This window comes from Pinus tabuliformis, chromosome 5_2 (genome assembly GCF_031772625.1).
Source record: "Pinus tabuliformis cultivar Carrire ecotype Pingquan chromosome 5_2, CPIR1, whole genome shotgun sequence".
Lineage (NCBI taxonomy): Eukaryota > Viridiplantae > Streptophyta > Pinopsida > Pinales > Pinaceae > Pinus > Pinus tabuliformis.
In genome coordinates, this window is record NC_142306.1 from 1,129,245,587 (window position 1) to 1,129,257,218 (window position 11,632).

General features: G+C 38.5%; 1 pseudogene; it reads right to left on the reverse strand.

The window, feature by feature from the left end:
* Positions 1-4,403: 4,403 nt before the first annotated feature.
* On the reverse strand, positions 4,404-10,093 carry LOC149163178 (importin subunit beta-1 pseudogene; annotated as a pseudogene).
* Between the last annotated feature and the right edge of the window lie 1,539 nt (positions 10,094-11,632).

Genomic DNA, 11,632 nt, shown 5'->3' on the forward strand with positions numbered 1-11,632 from the left:
GTTAAATTTAGATAACAATGGTATGTTCTATGCTTAGCACAATTACTTCAATGTACTTTAAGCAGCCCAATGACAATTTCCAAATTAGTTTTCAATACCAATCACGTTAACCATAAATCACATTGACAGTAACTATAGACAGAACATAAAATAAAATGCAGAAGATAAGTCAACACAAGAGGACACCAGATTTGGCGGATGCCCACGAAAAACCCCTATGTGGGGAAAACCCTTTGACCAATTCTTCTTATTATTATATCAAATGTTCAGCAGAGAGAGGAGAGTACAAAAGTCAAAATTGAGTTGCCAAATCAAAGTCAAATAGCCCTATCAAATCTGCAGTCAAACTCAGCGGTAACCAGAAAGTCAAAGATGGTCAACTCAACAGTCAAACAATCCACTTGGAGCTCAAGTCAAATTTGGCCTTCCTTGCTAGTCAAAGTTAGCAAAAAATAGTCCTTCAACATTCGGTCAAAGGAGAGAGAAAGTCTGTTGTAATTTTCTATATTCAAAGTTGCAGTCAACCCTGAAGTCAACGTTGGTCAAAGTACCCAAATTTTCTTTATTTTTGTGCCCAAAAATGCAGCCTAGATAAACATAAATAATCCTCCAAAAATTGTAGTCAACACTGGTCAAAAAGTCCCTGGTCAACATTGGTCAAACTTGGTCAACACCTGAAATTTTCAACCCTACAATTCTGTCCAGAAATTCGACCTCCTTTGCCACACATGTGAGAGAGAGAGAATGCCCAATAGCTATATGAACCAATGAGAGAAGGAGAGAGAAGAATGTGTGAGTGATGATGATGCCAAATGAGGTGAGAGGTCACTTGTATTTATACAAGTCGTTGAGGGTGAAGTGACACGTCCATTGGGCTTCATGAGCCTACATGATGATGTGGCCGACCTGAACAATTTGCACATGTGTGGGCATAAATTCAAAAACACACTTCTGCTTATCCAAATTAGATGATCTTTATATCAATTTTGGTCCTCTTGAAAAGAGGAATTTAATGCATCATCATCCCCATCAAATGAGCCTTCTAAAGTGGAAATTGGCACTAGTTGCCAATTTTAACATCCTTTCACCACCAAAAACGATCAGAGATAAGGGATCTTAAAACCCTCCAAAAGCCTTAGCTCACAAATCAAAAAGATCAACAACACATTATGAGAAAAATCATTATCCTCTCTCCCTTTTATAGATTCCCTTTGGGGTCTTCCCTCCTAATTTTAATTTGAGGGGCTAACAAGTTTCCCTCCATTTTGCCCCAAATTTGGCTTTTTCCACAAGTTTTCCTCCAATTACCTGAAATTACCCAGTGTTACCCCAATAACTTCAAATAATGGGTTGCCCCCTTCACAAATGACTATAGCCTATGGGATTGGATAGGCTACTTTGTTGATTTTTTCTAATATCCCAGATCAAGTCTATGTCTAATCACAATCATAAACACATTGAAATACACAGCTTCAAGCACTTTGCACAGCAGAAATGTAACAGCAGTGAATCAACAAAGTACACAAAATTTTGTAGGCCTAAAACTTGTTTCTATTAGTCCTTTAATGAAACAAACATAGGGCTCCCTTATTAGGGATCATGGCCCTTACATAGCCTTGATACAAGACACTAATATACACAATATACATTAGGGCTTGAGGACAGCTCCTTTAGCCTCAATCTACCCAAAAGACCAATGACAAAAATGACCAACTTGCTGAAGATGCCCTTACACAACAGTCCTTTTAGTTCTCTTTTGCAACTGACAGCTAGTTTTTCCTCAAATCTCAAAGACAAATACCTCCATTAACTTCTTTGCACATCAGTTGCTCACAGTGGTCTTTGTCCTTCAAGAAACACTGCACGTATCAGGCCCAAATATGCTTAGCTTCTCACAATAGATTTTCCCTTCAAATCACTATATACTCAGCCCTTTACCCTTGGTTGTTCAACCCTCCTCTGTGAACCAATGTTGCACGAAGCGCGAAGCGAAAGCGTTTTTGGAAGCGGGGACGCCGAAGCGTCATTTTCCAAAAATCTAGGAAGCGAAACGTCCGCGGAAGCGTCTGCTATATATATATATATATATTTATATTTTTTTGCATTTATACTCAAAACAAACATCCCAAATACCAAATTAATTGTAGAAGACATGAAAATATGCATATTTTTGCATAAATCAAGATAGATATAACATCCATTGTACATTAATGATCTAGAATCTAGATTCTTCTCCTCTTGTCTAGCCTTTGCCTCTACCTTGATTGTCTAGGGATATTAGTCAACATTGCCCAATTTTGATCAAACTACCTAATTCAAGACTTAAAATATGGTAGAAAAAGCTTAACATGTTTGATCGATGATTTTGACTTGATTGAAAGGTAATTTTTTGCTAAGGGCGTGCCGCATGACAAAGGAGTTCAACAATTAACACCACCAACACTAGGGTACATATAGGGCTTGGTGCTCTTGATTAAATGCTAATCGCATACCTTCATACTTGATATAATCTAATGAAATGCCACAATCCCATTGATTCTGAATTCCTGAAAACTATTAAGTCTGCTGAATTTTGAATAGGATATGAAATTCTATTTTCTCCATATGAAGTCCAATGAGGCTGCAACCACTCTCAAACATCCTGAGTCATTTCACGGTAATGTTAAAAATTTAAGTAAAAGGATGAAAATGCAAAATAAAGGAGAATGTCACTTTTACTTTAAGAATTTAACATTACCATGAGGAAGCATCTGCTATATTTATATTTTTTTTTGCCTTCATTCGTCACCCTAACCCAAGGTGGACCCACCCCCAACAAGCAAACTCACCTAAAATTAAAAAAAAAATGAAAAAAAAAAACGATTTTCTAAACGCTTTTCCGGAAGCTTTTCTGGAAGCGTACGCTTCCTCCTCCGAAGCGCCACGCTTCCGACGCCCGAAGCGCCGTACGAAGCACGCTTCGGCGCTTCCGAATTTGGAAGCGCCACTTCCGGCCAAGCTTCCTAGGCGCTTCCGTACGGGACGCGCTTTGGGGCTTGGAACCATGGGGGGGGGGCGCTTCATGCAACACTGCTGTGAACAGACTTCAATCATCAAACTCAGCAACCAATCTTCAACAACACATTAGCCCTCAACCTATCCCACTGCCTTCTCTCTCTCCCTGAGATAACTCATTGCCTCTGTTCCAAGTCTGAGGCTGATTTCAGCCTCTTCTAGGGCTTGACCTTACCACAGAAATCCAACACAATTTCTGAGGCCTTGCAGCCCTCCACAAAAGACACATCTAAGGTCAAATTAGGCCTTTTCCAGAGCTCGGCCCTTTTTCCTGTACACAGAACTGAAACCAAATCTAAAACAGAATTTCGGTGGCTACCTTTCCTCCTTGTTTAGGCCTAGACAAAGCCCTTTTAGGGCACGAATCTCACACAAAAAACTTGTCCTGGCTTCTAGGGCAAACTCAGCTTCTTTTCAATAAAAAGTAGACCATAACCTTGCTCCTTCTCCATTTGCGGCTCCTCCTGAGGTTCTGCGTCTCCTTTCTAGGGCTAATGTAGACATAAGATGAATTGCTATGATGTGGTGAGACCTCTCCTAGGTCTCTCATAGTTATATCTCTCCAACGTTGCCTTAGGTGCCCCCTTTAGTCCATCAAAAGGTGCCCTCTTACAACAAATAGAATAAACAATAATTATCTTTAGGTCTTTAGCCCACAACGTTGAGTCCAAAGACCACAACTTGGGTACTTTGCCCACAGAAGTCCATTGCCGTGGGTCAAATCCACACAAACCTAGCACCCCAAGGCTTGTGGGAGTAACTCCCAAGCTACACTTTTCAACATACTTCACCCTCCCTTGGGCAATTTAATTAGAAGAGGACATTACACATTTTGGCATGTAGCAAGGTATGGCATGGTTGGCATACAAAGTGAGAGAAGAAATGGTAAAAAAAATTGTTGCTATGCAATTTTGGTATTACCATTGCTTATTTCAAACCAACCTTGATGCTTTTGTATGCACAATAGAAGCAACCAAGGTGGATGTTTTAGCTGTTGATAGAACAACAATATTGAGAGCTTCTTTCATAATCATGAATGTAGCTTAAGCTCTCTTTGAGGCCCGCTAACAAGCATGACATGGACAAGACTACAGCTTCGCATCTTGCTTCAAAGCAATGGAAGAGATCGCAAATCCTGTCAACCAAAAACTTAACTCTGAAGGTGATACCTTAAAATCCTCAAGGACCTGTAAAAATGTTGGCAAGCTTCATGTGGATTCTAGAATCATCACTGACACAACGATAAGCATGCAATCCCAAACTCATTTAACTCGACACACCCAAGCAACTACATGCATTTTCAAACTTTATGGGCACATTCAACTCCAAAGAACTCGATGCACATCCATCTAAACCCACTCTACAATCTCCTTGATTAGTTGATCATCAGATGACAAGCATTCATGAATAAAATCATTGTAAAAGGCAGATTGTCACAGCAATGGTGTAGAATTTGAACCCAATGTATCATCCAAGTCACCTAGAAACCTAACTGCAGCCTTTGTTACTTGCTCATCCATGTCTTTTTCTTGATAAATACTCTCGAGGAATTGCAAAATGTGATCTGCATAAGGCATTAGAAACTCATCCTTATGTGAATTTTTGAAAGCCTGGAAAACCCCTAAATAAGCTTCTAGAATTCCATTAAGTAGCTGATTATTATATTCAATCATTTCATCATCAGTGGTTGTAGAATGCACTGATAGCTCTGCTGCACTCAGAAGCATGGCCATCATGTATATTAAGTATTTCTCAAATTGGTGTCCAATAACCAACGCAATATATCCAAAGCATGAAAATATTGGAGGCTTAATGGATCAATGCAACTGATTCTTGACAGATCTTAAGAATTTGGGTCAGAATACCACCACCGAAAGGTAGAACATTGTCATCCAATGCCATGCATATATCACCATCCAAGCCAACAGTAATAGCACAAACCTGATATTCTTCAAAGTCTTGGAGGCCGATCTCCAAATATTGGTAGAATTTTGCAAGTACTTTCTAAATTCCACACTTGTTGTGTATGCAAGAGCTCCTATTGCCAATGTTGCTTCCTCAAAAATAGTGGCACTCTGATAAGAAAATAGACTCAAGGAGAGATTCATCATTCAATGGACATATTGCAAAATACCATACTTAGTTGACGCATAAGAACTCAATTTTGCATGATCACTTGCAAGCAACCACTTAGAAGTTCTTGCAAATCACTCTATTTTTCTTTGCCTTCTGAGAATAGTTTCTGCATCTCTAAAGTTTCATTAGGCTTAAGCCTGATGATAGGAACAAGTTGCATAACAATAGCGGCTGTGTCTTTAGTTGAACATCAAACAACCTCATTCAATGTTTCATATGCTGCAGTCTGCAACCTAGATTCACTTGCATCCTGAATCTTCGTATCCTTGGCCCATGAAATACAACACACCACAGACTTCAATGATAAAAGATGACAAAACCCCAGCAAAATATACCACCACCAACGAAAGCATTTTAATAGAAGAGGCGAAGAACTCTGTTGAATAGTACCAACAGTTGTTAAAGGCCAAAACAAGCAATTTAGAAGTACAATAGCTACTGATTGCAGATAGAATCAAAATGAAAACAACAATTTGAAATTAGATGAGGCCTCAAATGTCAAATTTAATATTGATAATCACACAGTGAAACTTATATGTTTTCACCGACATAAGGGCCATAAAGGAGGTAGAATAAGCAAAATAGAGCTTAAGATTTCTTCAAATTTTGTTGTATTTTCAGCAAAATTGATGGAATAAACAGCTAGGAATTGAAGGGTAACTCATCAGGGATTGGCAATACATCTCATGGACAGTGGAATGGGCAAAGTTAAAAATGTCAATAATTGTTAAAAAAAGAAAATAACACTCCACCATGAATGGCGAATTTTATCAATTCTCGCGCATTTTCCACTTAAAATTAACCGAATTTGATTAAAGAAGAATAAAATGCAAGAAAAAAACACAATATATGACATCAATTTAGGGTTTGAAGCGGCTTCGACATCTAAAATATCGTTGTCCCAAAAATTTCATGTAAACAAAGGATCTCTTCACAAAATGGACCAAAGCAAACATCGAACGAAATTTAACACTTCCAGGAATGTGAATATGGCGCGTTTACTATTTGGTTGTCATTCGCATCTAGCCTGACAATTAGCAGGCATTCACTATGAATAGCGGAAACATAACATGGAACACCCGAAGTCAAAGACCTTGCGTACCTTGCAAGAATTAGCCCAATTTTTTTCCCTTTCCTGATACTCTCTTTCCCTTCTGTTATACATGGACGTTTGGATCTTTGCATCGTTGTTTTCTTTGCTTGGTGGTGTCTCTGAAATTGAAATGATCCAAAGGCAACGGATGTGCATTATTGCATAAATGATCCACTACTCTTTTTTAGTAATATAATACGAATCCAATCCATTCTTACACTGAAACCCCACTTTGACAACATGGACATGGACCAACACAAGAACGTGTTGCAGAGCTACTAAGTGTAAACGAGGAGGGAGAACATGTTCAACATTGAGTTGTCATTGAACTTGGGGAGAGTCCTCAATTGACGTCACGAAGAGGGATCAATGCTCCTTATTCATTTTGGGGTTGCAGTGCCGGTATATGAAAACAAAGGCAAAGACTTTACAACTAAAACAAATGGACTTTCCGTCAAAATGACCATGTTAAATCCTGGTTACTAATATGTAATTAATATTCGATTAAACCATTAAATGACGATTAGCAGTACTGGATTCGCAAAGCGCGCTAAGCATACCAGGGTACTAGGCACCAGACTCAACCATGGTCACATTTATATCCGAACATTCAGATATCCAGTGCCGCACTATTCTAAACAGTGAACCTCTGGCGAACTTTGCACCAGACTTAACCATGGTCACATTTATATCCGAGCATTCAGATATCCAGTGCCGCACTATTTTAAATAGTGAACCTCTGGGGAACTTCAATACAGAGTAACTTAAGTAGATACTACCTCGACAGATCATTGATAAAGCACAAGTACTCAGCTGCGGAAACAAGATGACACTCTTTTATATTATTTCAGAAATGGATTCCAGAAAGATTACAATCTGTTCAATCCTGAGATACACTGTGTTCGCATTTACCAGACTTTAGCTACTCAACTAAGTGATAGCTTATTGGAGGCTACCTGCCGAGATCACAGACTGGGTGTTTGAACACTGCTCTTAATACTCATAAAGATAGACTCTCTATAGATTTGGCCACTTTAGGTTCTCACCTGTGCCGAACACAAAGTGCGCAAGCTTCTCAGATCACTTAAGACTTTGAGATTTCTTCGTGATGCACGCAGATCAAACCGCAGTCCGTAGTGACAGAGCAGGAAAATCTCTCGACTCTAAAACTCTTCAAACTCCAAATGCCCCAAATGAGCCTTACTCCCTTTGTTATATAGGTAAAAGAGGGGACAAGCATCCGACCATCGGGACGACAAACTTGGTACTGAAGGAATCTATCAGATCACGAGATGTGGCTCAAAGCGCACCCAAAGTCGGAGAAGTGCTCTGAGTCTCATCATTGAAGATTATTACAAATCTACGGAGAATAAAATGTACAAAGTGGATGCTTTTTGAACAAGAAAAGCCCACGGGAAAATCTGGTCACAAATTGTCCTTGTGACTGGACATCATTTTTGCACTGTGGAGACTTTTTCGGACAAGTCCACTGGAACCAAAAATAAGTTTAAAAACTGTAATTTTGGGAAACCGAAATTTTTTATACACATTTTCGTTCCAAGCCTTGGTAAAAATCCTTCTCACAATCATAGGCTTATTTAATATAATTTGATGCTTAATTTTTGTGAGAATAAGCCATTGGTGATGTCTATTCATATATTCTTTTAACACCTCATTATCTCGGAGGGGATAATGATCTGGGAGAGAAAACATGTCTTTAACGGTCTCATAAGGAGAATGGAAGCAATCAGGAATATTGTGTTCAAAACATATATCACAACCCATTCTAACATATGATTCATGGTAAACAAGATCTATGCCTGTTCTGTTCATACCATAATTAGTCCACCAATCCCGCATCGAATCACTTTGTTGGTTCCGTTGCATGATTCCTGTGGTCCCAAACTTTATCTTGGTGTAGTGGGTTTCTTCTTTGCTGTCTTTATTTAATATGTCCCGCCACATTCTTTTATAGATGCCAAAATCATAAACTGTGTCTGGAAAGATGAGGCTGGGGTCCTTTCCAGGCCATAGTGCTGCATTATGTGTTGGAAAAGGCCAACAAGTGTTCCTCATTCGATTTATTGAAAATATCTTTCGTATACCCCACTTCTACTTCCCCCGTGTGACCATATCATAATCAAATCATGAAATTCATGTAGAAGAGCATCTTGTGCCTGGCTTGCAGCATTTATGCTGTTGGAATAGACCATATCGTGGATCCATCTGCTCCCTTTTGGGTACACTCTTCTTTTAGGTACTAGATGTAATATATCAGTGTGTGCTTGGAGATTAGCATCTAATACTTTTGTATTTCTTAATTGCCAAGTGGGCTTCCAACTTTCTTTGTATTCTGACCAACTGAGATTATTTGGAATTGTTCTAAGCACTTCTTTTTGTTGGCCTTGATCCCATTTTGTTACTATTATGATCACATGTTCAGCTGGCTGAATAAATTCTCTATTGAGAAAATCTGGCAGATAATTTTCTTTCCCTTTACTATGCTCCACTTCGAAATCAAAGTTGGCGAATAAAGCCTACCACGGAGCAAACTTGGCTTCTCCCTGCTTTTTAATGTCTTTGGTTAAGACTTTTTTCATAGCCGAGGCATCAGTCCTTAGCAGGAATTTTTTATTTACAAGATTTACCTCAAATTTATTTATACAATTCCAAGCAGCTTTAACTTCCTTCTCTATAGTAGAATAATTTTGTTCCGCTGGATTCCAAGTTCCTGAAGCAAACTATACAATTTGATCTGCACCTTCCTTTTTTTGTTTGAGAATGCCTCGCCAACCAATATTACTTGCATCTGATTCTACGATCTTGAAAGCATTGTCATCAGCTACATAAAGGATACGCAGTGTCTTGACTTTACCTTTGATTCGTTGAATGGCTTTAGTATGGGCCTCAGTCCATGGAGGTGGATTTTTCTTGAGCCTTTGATTTAACAAACTTCTATCCTTTGCACAATCTTGATAGAAGTTACTCACATAATTTAGACATCCTAGAAATCTCTGAAGCTGGGTTTTATCAATAATAATGTCAGGGAACTTTTCAGAGAATTCTAATGCATGTTTCTGCAAGGATATTTGGCCATTGAATATGGTATGGCCAAGAAACTTTATAAAGGTCTGGAATACATCTATTTTCTTTTTGCTTAAAACCAAACCATTTCTTTTTACCAACTGTACAAATGTTTGTACATGCTTGAAATGATCTTGAATATTTTTCGAAAAAATTAAGATGTCATCAATATAGACCAGGAGCCAATCAAAGTAAGGTTTGAAGATGGAATCCATCACCTTCTGGAACTTAGAGGGAGCATGCTTCAATCCAAAAGGCATTACATTCCATTCATAATGTCCTGCAAGTACGTTGAAGGTTGTTTTGAAATTATCTTTTTTCAGAAATGGTGACCTGCCAAAACCCTGACTTTAAATCAAATTTTGAAAATATTTTTTCTCCCACTATCCTCCCTATCAAATCACCTTTGTGGGGGATAGGATATGTATTATCTGCAAGAACAGAGTTCAGAGGTTTGTAATTGATTACAAGCCTTGGGATGCCTCTAACCTGTTCTGATCTTTTATTTACATAGAATCCATAACAGTTCCAAGGACTGTCAGATTCCCTGATGAGTCTTCTGTTCAGGAGTTGCTTTATCTCTTTTTCACACAGCTCCCTGTACTCTTTGTTCATTGGGATTACTATGCTTTTGCATGGCTTCCCAGCATACTCTGTTTTGTATGGTAATTCAACTGTGTTGTTTCTGATGCCAAAAGGCATTTGGTTCTTCTGAACAACATTCATCCTCTATTGTCTTTTTGAGCTCAACAATTTTCTTTTTGTTTAGAGGACTTTTCAGTTGTTCTTCAATTTGTATTGAAGACTTCAGATCTTTTAGATCTGTTAACTTTGCTTCGGCTCTGTCCAAGTCCCTGATTGTCTGGACCATGGTTGAAATCCTTGGACTTGTAATGTAAGGCATTTCAATCCTTTTTTACTTTCCATCTGAAGTTGGCACTGTAATGAAGTAGCCAGCTTTATTATTCTTTAATCGTATTGAACCATGGGGTTCAACTGCAACTAGAAAGATATTACCCAAAATGCAATCAACGGGTATATCTAATACTGCAAACTTAAGCTTTATACAATGTTGGTCAAAACATGCAGAAGCTTTTGGTACTTCATATCTGAGTGTTTTATTCCCCAGACTAACAACTTTCCTTTCTGCACTAATCCAGTATTTTGCTAGAATAACTTTTGAATTTAAGATATTTACATTGGCACCAGAATCTAATAATGCAGTTAGTGAAAACATTTCTCCTTGTATACAAAGATTTATTTTTACATGGTGTTGCTAATATTCAATAGCCATGATCCTCATCTCTCTGAATCCCATAATAGGATCTTTCTGCCCTTCAATGATTTCTATATTCGGGTTTTGGTAGGAGGTTGTAGTGTTCCAATCTGGAACACTTTCAAGTTGCTTTCCCTTTTCTAATTCTGCAATTCTAGATTTTAAACTAGAAATTTCAAATTTAAGATGGTGTATTTCTCTACTTACCTCCCCCAAGGTGAGTGAGCAAACCTTTTCATACGGTTGATGTTTCTGGAAGGATTTGGTATTTCGCTCAAACGAGGCATCAACAAATAATGGCTTTTTGGCAGTATTTTGGGAAGAACTGGATAGATGTCGTTGATCCATGAAAGCTGCAGTAAGTCTTTCCTTCATATCGCCTTCTTCCATTGCTCGGATTTGAGACAGAATCTTGAATTCTTCTTCTTCGGCTGCGGCCATCAACACCTTCTCCTTTGGTGGTGCTATGTGTGTTTCCTCAATAGAGGATTCACTATAAAAGTTAGAATCATAATCATAAGGACATGCACAGTTTTCTGAGTCTAAGCATGCACAAGCTTGCATATGTGCATGTAAATCTTCACCAGATGAGTCTAATGAAGAGCTGAAGGAGTCACCTGATGACTCTTCTAGTTGTTGTTGTTGTAGGTGTTCTGTGATTGAAATATTTGGGCAGTGATTTGTGTCATGATTTTTAGACCCACACTTTCTGCATTGTGTTTGGGTCTCTATTTTGACAGCTTTGTCATGTTTGCTTAGAGGCTGATTTTTCTTGCCTCTGTTCTTGTTTGATTCTTCGCCTACTGGACATCGATTAGATGTATGTCCCGACTTACCACAAAGCCAACAGGTAAGCTTATTCCATTTTTCTTGTTTGAAAGTGTGCAGGCGTATATTGGAAGGCTTATAGTAATGTGTCTTAGGCACATACCTGTAGTGTCCCTTTCTGGTCCTTGGTGTGACTTTTCTTCCTAATGATTTGCCTTTAT